Consider the following 16,022-nt stretch of genomic DNA (forward strand, 5'->3'; position numbering starts at 1 on the left):
CACACAGAAAAAGAAACATCATAAGATATCACTACTACACGGAATGTAAACTTGGCTACACAGGAACTGAATTACAAAACAGAACAGGGTCTCAAATGTAGAAAACCAACTTATGCTTGCTTAAGGGGAAAGGTGAGTTGGGGTGCTGCATAAAACCAGAGATTGAAATTAGCACAGATACCGTTCCATAAGCCAAATATGTAATAGACAAGAGCTACTCCTTGCTCAACGAAGTGGACTCAACGCCCCATATTAAACTCCTAAGAATATACCTGACTAGTAAGAATCTTAAAACCTATGGATTTATATGTCTCTGAAAGAGAATCAAGCGTGTGTACAGCGGCATAAACGCAACAGTGATAGGATTGGTGAGGTTCGGTGAGCAAATGCAGACCCTTTGAAGTCATATTGCATGGTACCCATTCCATGGGTCTCAACTCTCCAGGTTTAAGGGATTCTTCCTTCAGCTAAAACATGCATGTGGAACCCAGAGTATGATCCACCGTGTGATCGGGAAACGTGTTCAAATGTGTCTCAGTTTCCGTCCCCTGGTACTCGGGTGCAACATTCCAGACGCTTTACTAACAGTCTCCCCTCTTGGAGAGTCAGTGCCTTTAAACTCCTGTTTGGCCCAGTTTGCAATTTCTGCGGAAAATGAACAGGAATAGGGAGAACCAATGAGAGACTAGCTGGAGGTGTCTGGACGGGCAAATTTAACTCTCATTTCCCACCAGGAAGAGGAATTAACCAAAGTCTCAGCGTGCCATGCCGGAACCACACTAGGGCCTGAAGCAAGGCTGTGGTGTTGCGGCCAGCTCACAAGAAAGCGAGTTGAAGAAAGGAGCTCAGGGGCACTGTCATTCACATACCTGCAGAGTTATAAATGACAGCTATCGTCCAAAAATATATTGAAGTAAGGCTGCCAAGAGGACTTGAAAGCGGGGCAGAATTGCAGGAAACCGATTTCAGGAGGTAGACTGGAATTGCATGTAAAGCATAGGAAAAGAGGCAGAACGTCCACAATGATGCACTTGGCCAAAAAGGGCGTATGCGTTTTTTCCTGAATATATTCAGGAAAAAACGCATACGCCCTTTTTGGCCAACCAAGCAAGCTTGCAAAGGAAATCTGCACTACAATGAAGTCTCACTGCCCCCGGTCAAAAGGGCCATCTGAAAAAAGTGTAAAATCCAGAAAGGCAGGACAGGCCATGGAGAATTGGGAACCTTGTTATGCTGATGTGCGGGATGTAAATTGCGAACATCCACTCTGGAGAAGTGTATGGTGTTTCCTGAAACATCTAAAAACCAAAGCAACAGAGCCTAGGGCACTTCCACTTATGGTCCTATAGCTTAGGGAAATTAAAATAAAAAAGACACAGCCACCCCAAAGTTTGGGACGGCTCTGTTTACAAGAACCTCGTTTATGGTACAAGTTCAGTATCACACAAAGTGAAAAATGGATAAAAAAGTTGTGGTAATTACGTACAATGCAATATCACGCAGCAATGAAATCTATGTCATCAGGCCCATAGCTGCATAATGAGTGGATTCAGGTACGATGATTCTAAGTGAAATAAGTCACACAGAAAAACAAACATCATAAGATATCACTACTACAAGGAATGTAAACTTGGCTACACAGGAACTGAATTACAAAACAGAACAGGGTCTCAAATGTAGGAAACCAACTTATGCTTGCTTAAGGCGAAAGGTGAGTTGGAGTGCTGCATAAAACCAGAGATTGAAATTAGCACAGATACCGTTCCATAAGCCAAATATGTAATAGACAAGAGCTACTCCTTGCTCAACGAAGTGGACTCTACACCCCATAATAAACGCCTAAGAATATACCTGACTAGCAAGAATCGTAAAACCTATGGATTTATATGTCTCTGAAAGACAATCAAGCGTGTGTACAGTGGCATAAACGCAACAGTGATAGGATTGGTGAGGTTCGGTGGACAAATGCAGACCCTTTGAAGTCATATTGCATGGTACCCATTCCATGGGTCTCAACTCTCCAGGTTTAAGGGATTCTTCCTTCAGCTAAAACATGCATGTGGAACCCAGAGTATGATCCACCGTGTGATCGGGAAACGTGTTCAATTGTGTCAGTTTTCGTCCCCTGGTACTCGGGTGCAACATTCCAGATGCTTTACTAACACTCTCCCCACTTGGAGAGTCAGTGCCTTTAACCTCCTGTTTGGCCCAGTTTGCAATTTCTGCGGAAAATGAACAGGAATAGGGAGAACCAATGAGAGACTAGCTGGAGGTGTCTGGACGGGCAAATTTAACTCTCATTTCCCACCAGGAAGAGGAATTAACCAAAGGCTCAGCGTGCCATGCCGGAACCACACTAGGGCCTGAAGCAAGGCTGCGGTGTTGCGGCCAGCTCACAAGAAAGCGAGTTGAAGAAAGGAGCTCAGGGGCACTGTCATTCACAAACCTGCAGAGTTATAAATGACAGCTATCGTCCAAAAATATATTGAAGTAAGGCTGCCAAGAGGACTTGAAAGCGGGGCAGAATTGCAGGAAACCGATTTCAGGAGGTAGACTGGAATTGCATGTAAAGCATAGGAAAAGAGGCAGAACGTCCACAATGATGCACTTGGCCAAAAAGGGCGTATGCGTTTTTTCCTGAATACATTCAGGAAAAAACGCATATGCCCTTTTTGGCCAACCAAGCAAGCTTGCAAAGGAAATCTGCACTACAATGAAGTCTCACTGCCCCCCGGTCAAAAGGGCCATCTGAAAAAAGTGTAAAATCCAGAAAGGCAGGACAGGCCATGGAGAATTGGGAACCTTGTTATGCTGATGTGCGGGATGTAAATTGCGAACAACCACTCTGGAGAAGTGTATGGTGTTTCCTGAAACATCTAAAAACCAAAGCAACAGAGCCTAGGGCACTTCCACTTATGGTCCTATAGCTTAGGGAAATTAAAATAAAAAAGACACAGCCACCCCAAAGTTTGGGACGGCTCTGTTTACAAGAACCTCGTTTACGGTACAAGTTCAGTATCACACAAAGTGAAAAATGGATAAAGAAGTTGTGGTAATTACGTACAATGCAATATCACTCAGCAATGAAATCTATGTCATCAGGCCCATAGCAGCATAATGAGTGGATTCAGGTACGATGATTCTAAGTGAAATAAGTCACACAGAAAAAGAAACATCATAAGATATCACTACTACACGGAATGTAAACTTGGCTACACAGGAACTGAATTACAAAACAGAACAGGGTCTCAAATGTAGAAAACCAACTTATGCTTGCTTAAGGCGAAAGGTGAGTTGGGGTGCTGCATAAAACCAGAGATTGAAATTAGCACAGATACCGTTCCATAAGCCAAATATGTAATAGACAAGAGCTACTCCTTGCTCAACGAAGTGGACTCTACACCCCATAATAAACGCCTAAGAATATACCTGACTAGCAAGAATCTTAAAACCTATGGATTTATATGTCTCCGAAAGAGAATCAAGCGTGTGTACAGTGGCATAAACGCAGCAGTGATAGGATTGGTGAGGTTCGGTGGACAAATGCAGACCCTTTGAAGTCATATTGCATGGTACCCATTCCATGGGTCTCAACTCTCCAGGTTTAAGGGATTCTTCCTTCAGCTAAAACATGCATGTGGAACCCAGAGTATGATCCACCGTGTGATCGGGAAACGTGTTCAATTGTGTCAGTTTTCGTCCCCTGGTACTTGGGTGCAACATTCCAGATGCTTTACTAACACTCTCCCCACTTGGAGAGTCAGTGCCTTTAACCTCCTGTTTGGCCCAGTTTGCAATTTCTGCGGAAAATGAACAGGAATAGGGAGAACCAATGAGAGACTAGCTGGAGGTGTCTGGACGGGCAAATTTAACTCTCATTTCCCACCAGGAAGAGGAATTAACCAAAGGCTCAGCGTGCCATGCCGGAACCACACTAGGGCCTGAAGCAAGGCTGCGGTGTTGCGGCCAGCTCACAAGAAAGCGAGTTGAAGAAAGGAGCTCAGGGGCACTGTCATTCACAAACCTGCAGAGTTATAAATGACAGCTATCGTCCAAAAATATATTGAAGTAAGGCTGCCAAGAGGACTTGAAAGCGGGGCAGAATTGCAGGAAACCGATTTCAGGAGGTAGACTGGAATTGCATGTAAAGCAAAGGAAAAGAGGCAGAACGTCCACAATGATGCACTTGGCCAAAAAGTGCGTATGCGTTTTTTCCTGAATACATTCAGGAAAAAACGCATATGCCCTTTTTGGCCAACCAAGCAAGCTTGCAAAGGAAATCTGCACTACAATGAAGTCTCACTGCCCCCCGGTCAAAAGGGCCATCTGAAAAAAGTGTAAAATCCAGAAAGGCAGGACAGGCCATGGAGAATTGGGAACCTTGTTATGCTGATGTGCGGGATGTAAATTGCGAACAACCACTCTGGAGAAGTGTATGGTGTTTCCTGAAACATCTAAAAACCAAAGCAACAGAGCCTAGGGCACTTCCACTTATGGTCCTATAGCTTAGGGAAATTAAAATAAAAAAGACACAGCCACCCCAAAGTTTGGGACGGCTCTGTTTACAAGAACCTCGTTTACAGTACAAGTTCAGTATCACACAAAGTGAAAAATGGATAAAGAAGTTGTGGTAATTACGTACAACGCAATATCACTCAGCAATGAAATCTATGTCATCAGGCCCATAGCAGCATAATGAGTGGATTCAGGTACGATGATTCTAAGTGAAATAAGTCACACAGAAAAAGAAACATCATAAGATATCACTACTACACGGAATGTAAACTTGGCTACACAGGAACTGAATTACAAAACAGAACAGGGTCTCAAATGTAGAAAACCAACTTATGCTTGCTTAAGGCGAAAGGTGAGTTGGGGTGCTGCATAAAACCAGAGATTGAAATTAGCACAGATACCGTTCCATAAGCCAAATATGTAATAGACAAGAGCTACTCCTTGCTCAACGAAGTGGACTCTACACCCCATAATAAACGCCTAAGAATATACCTGACTAGCAAGAATCTTAAAACCTATGGATTTATATGTCTCCGAAAGAGAATCAAGCGTGTGTACAGTGGCATAAACGCAGCAGTGATAGGATTGGTGAGGTTCGGTGGACAAATGCAGACCCTTTGAAGTCATATTGCATGGTACCCATTCCATGGGTCTCAACTCTCCAGGTTTAAGGGATTCTTCCTTCAGCTAAAACATGCATGTGGAACCCAGAGTATGATCCACCGTGTGATCGGGAAACGTGTTCAATTGTGTCAGTTTTCGTCCCCTGGTACTTGGGTGCAACATTCCAGATGCTTTACTAACACTCTCCCCACTTGGAGAGTCAGTGCCTTTAACCTCCTGTTTGGCCCAGTTTGCAATTTCTGCGGAAAATGAACAGGAATAGGGAGAACCAATGAGAGACTAGCTGGAGGTGTCTGGACGGGCAAATTTAACTCTCATTTCCCACCAGGAAGAGGAATTAACCAAAGGCTCAGCGTGCCATGCCGGAACCACACTAGGGCCTGAAGCAAGGCTGCGGTGTTGCGGCCAGCTCACAAGAAAGCGAGTTGAAGAAAGGAGCTCAGGGGCACTGTCATTCACAAACCTGCAGAGTTATAAATGACAGCTATCGTCCAAAAATATATTGAAGTAAGGCTGCCAAGAGGACTTGAAAGCGGGGCAGAATTGCAGGAAACCGATTTCAGGAGGTAGACTGGAATTGCATGTAAAGCATAGGAAAAGAGGCAGAACGTCCACAATGATGCACTTGGCCAAAAAGGGCGTATGCGTTTTTTCCTGAATACATTCAGGAAAAAACGCATATGCCCTTTTTGGCCAACCAAGCAAGCTTGCAAAGGAAATCTGCACTACAATGAAGTCTCACTGTCCCCTGGTCAAAAGGGCCATCTGAAAAAAGTGTAAAATCCAGAAAGGCAGGACAGGCCATGGAGAACTGGGAGCCTTGTTATGCTCATGGGCGGGATGTAAATTGCCAACAGCCACTCTGGAGACGTGTATGGTGTTTCCTGAAACATCTAAAAAACAAAGCAACAGAGCCTAGGGCACTTCCATTTATGGTCCTATAGCTTAGGGAAATTAAGATCAAAAAGACACAGCCACCCCAAAGTTTGGGAAGGCTCTGTTTACAAGAACCTCGTTTACGGTACAAGTTCAGTATCACACAAAGTGAAAAATGGATAAAGAAGTTGTGGTCATTACGTATAATGCAATATCACACAGCAATGAAATCTATGTCATCAGGCCCATAGCAGCATAATGAGTGGATTCAGGTACGATGATTCTAAGTGAAATAAGTCACACAGAAAAAGAAACATCATAAGATATCACTACTACACGGAATGTAAACTTGGCTACACAGGAACTGAATTACAAAACAGAACAGGGTCTCAAATGTAGAAAACCAACTTATGCTTGCTTAAGGGGAAAGGTGAGTTGGGGTGCTGCATAAAACCAGAGATTGAAATTAGCACAGATACCGTTCCATAAGCCAAATATGTAATAGACAAGAGCTACTCCTTGCTCAACGAAGTGGACTCAACGCCCCATATTAAACTCCTAAGAATATACCTGACTAGTAAGAATCTTAAAACCTATGGATTTATATGTCTCTGAAAGAGAATCAAGCGTGTGTACAGCGGCATAAACGCAACAGTGATAGGATTGGTGAGGTTCGGTGAGCAAATGCAGACCCTTTGAAGTCATATTGCATGGTACCCATTCCATGGGTCTCAACTCTCCAGGTTTAAGGGATTCTTCCTTCAGCTAAAACATGCATGTGGAACCCAGAGTATGATCCACCGTGTGATCGGGAAACGTGTTCAAATGTGTCTCAGTTTCCGTCCCCTGGTACTCGGGTGCAACATTCCAGACGCTTTACTAACAGTCTCCCCTCTTGGAGAGTCAGTGCCTTTAAACTCCTGTTTGGCCCAGTTTGCAATTTCTGCGGAAAATGAACAGGAATAGGGAGAACCAATGAGAGACTAGATGGAGGTGTCTGGACGGGCAAATTTAACTCTCATTTCCCACCAGGAAGAGGAATTAAACAAAGGCTCAGCGTGCCATGCCGGAACCACACTAGGGCCTGAAGCAAGGCTGCGGTGTTGCGGCCAGCTCACAAGAAAGCGAGTTGAAGAAAGGAGCTCAGGGGCACTGTCATTCACAAACCTGCAGAGTTATAAATGACAGCTATCGTCCAAAAATATATTGAAGTAAGGCTGCCAAGAGGACTTGAAAGCGGGGCAGAATTGCAGGAAACCGATTTCAGGAGGTAGACTGGAATTGCATGTAAAGCATAGGAAAAGAGGCAGAACGTCCACAATGATGCACTTGGCCAAAAAGGGCATATGCGTTTTTTCCTGAATACATTCAGGAAAAAACGCATATGCCCTTTTTGGCCAACCAAGCAAGCTTGCAAAGGAAATCTGCACTACAATGAAGTCTCACTGTCCCCTGGTCAAAAGGGCCATCTGAAAAAAGTGTAAAATCCAGAAAGGCAGGACAGGCCATGGAGAACTGGGAGCCTTGTTATGCTCATGGGCGGGATGTAAATTGCCAACAGCCACTCTGGAGACGTGTATGTTGTTTCCTGAAACATCTAAAAAACAAAGCAACAGAGCCTAGGGCACTTCCATTTATGGTCCTATAGCTTAGGGAAATTAAGATCAAAAAGATACAGCCACCCCAAAGTTTGGGAAGGCTCTGTTTACAAGAACCTCGTTTACGGTACAAGTTCAGTATCACACAAAGTGAAAAATGGATAAAGAAGTTGTGGTAATTACGTACAATACAATATCACGCAGCAATGAAATCTATGTCATCAGGCCCATAGCAGCATAATGAGTGGATTCAGGTACGATGATTCTAAGTGAAATAAGTCACACAGAAAAAGAAACATCATAAGATATCACTACGACACGGCATGTAAACTTGGCTACACAGGAACTGAATTACAAAACAGAACAGGGTCTCAAATGTAGAAAACCAACTTATGCTTCCTTAAGGGGAAAGGTGAGTTGGGGTGTTGCATAAAACCAGACATTGAAATTAGCACAGATACCGTTCCATAAGCCAAATATGTAATAGACAAGAGCTACTCCTTGCTCAACTAAGTGGACTCAACACCCCATATTAAACGCCTAAGAATATACCTGACTAGTAAGAATCTTAAAACCTATGGATTTATATGTCTCCGAAAGAGAATCAAGCGTGTGTACAGTGGCATAAACGCAGCAGTGATAGGATTGGTGAGGTTCGGTGGACACATGCAGACCCTTTGAAGTCATATTGCATGGTACCCATTCCATGGGTCTCAACTCTCCAGGTTTAAGGGATTCTTCCTTCAGCTAAAACATGCATGTGGAACCCAGAGTATGATCCACCGTGTGATCGGGAAACGTGTTCAATTGTGTCAGTTTTCGTCCCCTGGTACTCGGGTGCAACATTCCAGACGCTTTACTAACACTCTCCCCACTTGGAGAGTCAGTGCCTTTAACCTCCTGTTTGGCCCAGTTTGCAATTTCTGCGGAAAATGAACAGGAATAGGGAGAACCAATGAGAGACTAGCTGGAGGTGTCTGGACGGGCAAATTTAACTCTCATTTCCCACCAGGAAGAGGAATTAACCAAAGGCTCAGCGTGCCATTCTGGAACCACACTTGGGCCTGAAGCAATCCTGCGGTGTTGCGGCCAGCTCACAAGAAAATGAGTTGAAGAAAGGAGCTCAGGGGCACTGTAATTCACAAACATGCAGAGTTATAAATGACAGCTATCGTCCAAAAATATATTGAAGTAAGGCTGCCAAGAGGATTTGAAAGCGGGGAAGAATTGCAGGAAACCGATTTCAGGAGGTAGACTGGAATTGCATGTAAAGCATAGGAAAAGAGGCAGAACGTCCACAATGATGCACTTGGCCAAAAAGGGCGTATGCGTTTTTTCCTGAATATATTCAGGAAAAAACGCATACGCCCTTTTTGGCTAACCAAGCAAGCTTGCAAAGAAATCTGAACTACAATGAAGTCTCACTACCCCCCGGTCAAAAGGGCCATCTGAAAAAAGTGTAAAATCCAGAAAGGCAGGACAGGCCATGGAGAACTGGGAGCCTTGTTATGCTCATGGGCGGGATGTAAATTGCCAACAGCCACTCTGGAGAAGTGTATGGTGTTTCCTGAAACATCTAAAAAACAAAGCAACAGAGCCTAGGGCACTTCCACTTATGGTCCTATAGCTTAGGGAAATTAAAATCAAAAAGACACAGCCACCCCAAAGTTTGGGACAGCTCTGTTTACAAGAACCTAGTTTACGGTACAAGTTTAATATCACAGAAAGTGAAAAATGGATAAAGAAGTTGTGGTACTTACCTACAATGTAATATCACTCAGCAATGAAATCTATGTCATCAGGCCCATAGCAGCATAACGAGTGGATTCAGGTACAATGATTCTAAGTGAAATAAGTCACACAGAAAATGAAACATCATAAGATATCACTACTACACGGAATGTAAACTTGGCTACACAGGAACTGAATTACAAAACAGAACAGGGTCTCAAATGTAGAAAACCAACTTATGCTTCCTTAAGGGGAAAGGTGAGTTGGGGTGCTGCATAAAACCAGACATTGAAATTAGCACAGATACCATTCCATAAGCCAAATATGTAATAGAAAAGAGCTACACCTTGCTCAACGAAGTTGACTCAACACCCCATATTAAACGCCTAAGAATATACCTGACTAGTAAGAATCTTAAAACCTATGGATTTATATGTCTCCGAAAGAGAATCAAGCATGTGTACAGTGGCATAAACGCAGCAGTGATAGGATTGGTGAGGATCAGTGAGCAAATGCAGACCCTTTGAAGTCATATTGCATGGTACCCATTCCATGGGTCTCAACTCTCCAGGTTTAAGGGATTCTTCCTTCAGCTAAAACATGCATGTGGAACCCAGAGTATGATCCACCGTGTGATCGGGAAACGTGTTAAAATATGACTCAGATTTCGTGCCCTGGTACTCGGGTGCAACATTCCAGACGCTTTACTAACACTCTCCCCACTTGGAGAGTCAGTGCCTTTAAACTCCTGTTGACCCAGTTTGCAATTTCTGTGGAAAATGAACAGGAATAGGGAGATCCAATGAGAGACTAGCTGGAGGTGTCTGGACGGGCAAATTTAACTCTCATTTCCCACCAGGAAGAGGAATTAACCAAAGGCTCAGCTTGCCATGCCGGAACCACACTAGGGCCTGAAGCAATCCTGCAGTGTTGTGGCCAGCTCACAAGAAAGCGAGTTGAAGAAAGGAGCTCAGGGGCACTGTCATTCACAAACCTGCAGAGTTATAAATGACAGCTATCGTCCAAAAATATATTGAAGTAAGGCTGCCAAGAGGACGTGAAAGTGGGGCAGAATTGCAGGAAACCGATTTCAGGAGGTAGACTGGAATTGCATGTAAAGCATAGGAAAAGAGGCAGAACATCCACAATGATGCACTTGGCCAAAAAGGGCATATGCGTTTTTTCCTGAATATATTCAGGAAAAAACGCATACGCCCTTTTTGGCCAACCAAGCAAGCTTGCAAAGGAAATCTGCACTACAATGAAGTCTCACTGCCCCGCGGTCAAAAGGGCCATCTGAAAAAAGTGTAAAATCCAGAAAGGCAGGACAGGCCATGGAGAACTGGGAGCCTTGTTATGCTGATGGGCGGGATGTAAATTGCCAACAGCCACTCTGGAGAAGTGTATGGTGTTTCCTGAAACATCTAAAAAATGAAGCAACAGAGCCTAGGGCACTTCCACTTATTGTCCTATAGCTTAGGGAAATTAAAATCAAAAAGACACAGCCACCCCAAAGTTTGGGACGGCTCTGTTTACAAGAACTTCGTTTACGGTACAAGTTCAATATCACAGAAAGTGAAAAATGGATAAAGAAGTTGTGGTACTTACCTACAATGCAGTATCACTCAGCAATGAAATCGATGTCATCAGGCCCATAGTAGCATAATGAGTGGATTCAGGTACGATGATTCTAAGTGAAATAATTCAAACAGAAAAAGAAACATCATAAATTATCACTACTACACGGAATGTAAACTTGGCTTCCCAGGAACTGAATTACAAAACAGAACAGGGTCTCAAATGTAGAAAACGAACTTATGCTTGCTTAAGGGGAAAGGTGAGTTGGGGTGCTGCATAAAACCAGCGTTTGAAATTAGCACAGATACCATTCCATAAGCCAAATATGTAATAGACCAGAGCCACACCTTGCTCAATGAAGTAGACTCTACACCCCATATTAAACGCCTAAGAATATACCTGACTAGTAAGAATCTTAAAACCTATGGATTTATATGTCTCCGAAAGAGAATCAAGCGTGTGTACAGTGGCATAAACGCAGCAGTGATAGGATTGGTGAGGATCGGTGAGCAAATGCAGACCCTTTGAAGTCATAATGCATGGTACCCATTCCATGCGTCTCAGCTCTCCAGTTTTAAGGGATTCTTCCTTCAGCTAAAACATGCATGTGGAACCCAGAGTATGATCCACCGTGTGATTGGGAAACGTGTTCAAATGTGTCTCAGTTTTCGTTCCCTGGTACTCGGGTGCAACATTTCAGACGCTTTACTAACACTCTCCCCACTTGGAGAGTCAGTGCCTTTAACCTCCTGTTTGGCCCAGTTTGCAATTTCTGCGGAAAACTGAACAGGAATAGGGAGAACCAATGAGAGACTAGCTGGAGGTGTCTGGACGGGCAAATTTAACTCTCATTTCCCACCAGGAAGAGGAATTAACCAAAGGCTCAACATGCCATGCCGGAACTACACTAGGGCCTGAAGCGATGCTGCGGTGTTGCGGCCAGCTCACAAGAAAGCGAGTTGAAGAAAGGAGCTCAGGGACACTGTAATTCACAAACCTGCAGAGTTATAAATGACAGCTATCATCCAAAATTATACTGAAGTAAGGCTGCGAAGAGGACTTGAATGCGGGGCACAATTGCTGGAAAACGATTTCAGAAGGTACACGGGAGTCGCTCTTAAAGCATAGGAAAAGAGACAGAACTTGGAAAATAATGCACTTGGCAAAAAAGGGCATATGTGTTTTATCCAGAGCTCTCATAACTGAGGGGAGGAGAATCCCAGCAGGCTCCAACTGCCACCTGAGGGCTCACGTTGCCAAGGCAACGTGAGCAAGCCAGGCAGGAGTTACCTCACAGCAGAGGTCCCACCTCACAGAAGGTTGAGAAACCCAGCCAATATCAGACTCTCACCAGAGGGCCCGCATCACTAAGAGGATGGGAACCAGGCAGGAGTGTCTTCACACCAGTTGGGCCACATCAGCGAAAGGTGAGCTACTCAGCACATGTGTCCTCAAACCAGAGGACCCACATCACCAAGGGCCTCGGAGTGAGGCAGGCAGGAGTAGCCTCACAACACTGGGCCCATAGAATAAAAAAGTGAGGAATCCAGCAGTTGGAACCTCCCAGCAGGCGGCCCAGAGCACCGAGGCTATGGGATCCAAGCCACAGTGAACTCACAGAAGAGGGCCCATGTCATGAAACTGAGCAACCCAGCCATTGGGGCCTCAGAGCAGGAGGCCCACATCCCCATGGGGATATAAATCTGGTAGGAGTGTCCTCGCACCACTGAGAACGTATCAGAAAATTTTGGGAGACCAGCAGTTAGGGCCTGACACCAGAGGACTCTCATCACCAAGGGAAGGAGGCTCCCAGCAGGCTCCAACTGCCACCAGAGGGCTGACGTCGCCAAGGTGATGTGTGCCAACCAGGCACGAATGACCTCACAGCAGAGGGCCCACCTCAGAGAAGTGTGACGAACCCAGTTAGGGTCAGACTCGCACCAGAGGGCCCACATCACCAAATGGATTGGAACCAGACAGGAGTGTCCTCACATGAGTAGGGCCACATCATCTAAAGGTGAGGAACCCAGAACATGTGACTTCAAACCATAGGACACCCATCACCAAGGGGCTGGGAGTGAGGCAGGCAGGAGGAGCCTCACAACAGAGGGCCCAAAAATAAGAAAGGTGAGGAATCCAGCAGTTGGAACCTCCCAGCAGGCGGCCCAGAGCACAGAGGCTAGGGGATCCAAGCCAGAGTGAACTAACACCAGACAGCCCACATCATGAAACTGTGAGCAACCCAGACACTGGGACCTCAGAGCAGAAGGCCCACATCCCCATGGTGATGGGAACATGACAGGAGTGTCCTGGCATCACTGGGCTCACATCAGAAAACGTGGGGTGCTCAGAAGTTAGGGCCTGACGCTAGAGGGCACTCATCACCGAGGGGAGGAGGCTCCCAGCAGGCTCCAGCTGCCACCAGAGGGCCAACGTCACCAAGGCGATGTGTGCCAGCCCGGCAGGAGTGACCTCACAGCAGAGGGCCCACCTCACAGAAGGGTGAGGAACACAGCCAGGATCAGACTCTCACCAGAGGGTCCACATCACCAAGGGGATGGGAACCAGGCAGGCGTGTCCCCACACCAGTGGGACAACATCATCGAAAGGTGAGGATCCCAGCACATGTAGCCTCAAACCAGAGGAACCACATCACCAAGGGTTTCGGAATGAGGCTGGCAGGACCGGCCTCACAACACAGGGTCCATAGAATATAAAAGTTGAGGAATCCAGCAGTTGGAACCTCCCAGCAAGCGGCCCAGAGCACCGAGTCTATGGGATCTAGGCCGCAGTGAACTCACAGCAGAGGGCCCACATCATGAACCTGTGAGCAGCCCAGCCGTTGGGACCTCAGAACAGAAGGACCACATCCCCATTGGGATGGGAACCTGGCAGGAGTGGCTTCGCACCACTTAGCACATATCAGAAAATGTTAGGAGCCCAGCAGTTAGGGCTTGACGCCAGGGGGCCCTCATAACTGAGGGGAGGAGACTCCCAGCAGGTTCCAACTGCCAACAGAGGGCTCACGTCTACAAGGTGGCATGCGCCAGCCAGGCAGTAGCGACCTCACAGCAGAGGGCCTATCTCACAGAAGGGTGAGGAACCGAGGTAGGATGAGACTCTTGCCAGAAGGCCCACAACACCAAGGGGATGGGAACCAGTCAGGACTGACCTCCCACCAGTGGGGCCACATCATCGAAAGGTGAGGAACTCAGCACATGCGGCCTCATATCAGAGGACATACATCACAAAGGGGATGGGAGTGAGGCAGGTAGGAGTAGCCTAAAAACAGAGGGCCCAAAGAATAAAAAAGGTGAGGAATCCAGCATTTGGAACCTCCCAGCAGGCGGCCGAGAGCACAGAAGCTATGGGATGCAGGCAGGAGTGAACTAACACCAGAGAGCCCACATCATGAAACTGTGAGCCACCCAGGCGTTGGGACCTCAGAGCAGAAAGCCCACATCCCCATGGGGATGGGAACCTGACAGGAGTGTCCTGGCATCACTGGGCTCACATCAGAAAACGTGGGGAGCCCAGCAGTTAGGGCCTGATGCTAGAGGGCCGTCATCACCCAGGGCAGGAGGTTCCCAGCAGGTTCCATGTGCCAACAGAGGGCCCACATCGCCAAGGTGATGTGTGCAAATCAGGCAGGATTGACCTCACAGCAGAGGGCCTACCTCACAGAAGAGTGAGGAACCCAGCCAGGATAAGACTGTCACCAGAAGGCCCACATCACCAAGGGGATGGGAACCAGGCAGGAGTGTCCTCACACCAGTGGGGCCACATCATTGAAAGTTGCGGAACCCAGCACATGTGGCCTCAAACCAGAGGACCCACATCACGAAGGGGTTGCGAGTGAGGCAGGCAGGAGGAGCATCGCAACACAGGACCCATAGAATACAAAAGTTGAGGAATCGAGCAGTTGGAACCTTCCAGCAGGCGGCCCAGAGCACAGAGGCTATGGCATCCAGGCCAGAGTGAACTAACAGCAGAGAGCCCACATCATGAAACTGTGAACAACCCAGCCGTTGGGACCTCAGAGCAGAAGGCCCACATCCCAATGGGGATGTGAACCTGGATGGAGTGTCTTCGAACCACTGGACGCACATCACAAAATGTGGGGAGCCCAGCCGTTAGGGCCTGATGCCAGAGGGCCCTCATCACCGAGGGGAGGAGGCTCCCAGCAGGCTCCAAGTGCCACCAGAGGGCTCATGTCCACAAGGCGAGGTGAGCAAGCCAGGCAGGAGTGACCTCACAGCAGACGGCCCACCTCACAGATGGGTGAGGAACCCAGCCAGGATCAGACTCTCAACAGAGGGCCCACATCACCAAGGGGATGTGAACCAGGCAGGAGTCTCCTAAGACCATTGGTCCCACATCATCGAAAGGTGAGGAACCCAGCACATGTGGCCTCAAACCAGAGGACACACATCACGAAGGGGCTGGGAGTGAGGCAGGCAGGAGGATCCTCACAACAGAGGGCCTAAAAAATTAAAAAAGTGAGGAATCCAGCCGTTGGAACCTCCCAGCAGGCGGCCAAGAGCACAGAGGCTATGGGATCCAGGCCACAGTGAACTACCACCAGAGAGCCCACATCATGAAACTGTGATCAACCCAGCCGTTGGAACCTCAGAGCAGAAGGCCCACATCCCCATGGAGATGGGAACCTAAGAGGAGTGCCCGAGCATCACTGGGCTCACTAAGAAAAGTTGGGGAGCCCAGCAGTTAGGGCCTGACGTCAGAGGGCCCTCATCACAGAGGTGAGGAGGCTCCCAGCTGGGTCCAAGTGCCACCAGAGGGCTCATGTCAACAAGGCGAGATGAGCAAGCCAGGCAAGAGTTACCTGATAGTAGAGGGCCCACCTCACAGATGGGTGAGGAACCCAGCCAGGATCAGACTCTCACCAGAGGGCCCACATCACAAAGGGGATGGGAACCAGTCAGGATTATCCTCACACCAGTGGGGCCTCATCATCTTAAGGTGAGGAAGCCAGCACACGTGTCCTCAAACCAGAGGACCCACATCACCAAGGGCCTTGGAGTGAGGCAGGCAGGAGTAGCCTCACAACACAGGGCACATAATATAAAAAACGTGAGGATT

The sequence above is a fragment of the Pseudorca crassidens genome, chromosome 4 (genome assembly GCF_039906515.1).
Source record: "Pseudorca crassidens isolate mPseCra1 chromosome 4, mPseCra1.hap1, whole genome shotgun sequence".
NCBI lineage: Eukaryota > Metazoa > Chordata > Mammalia > Artiodactyla > Delphinidae > Pseudorca > Pseudorca crassidens.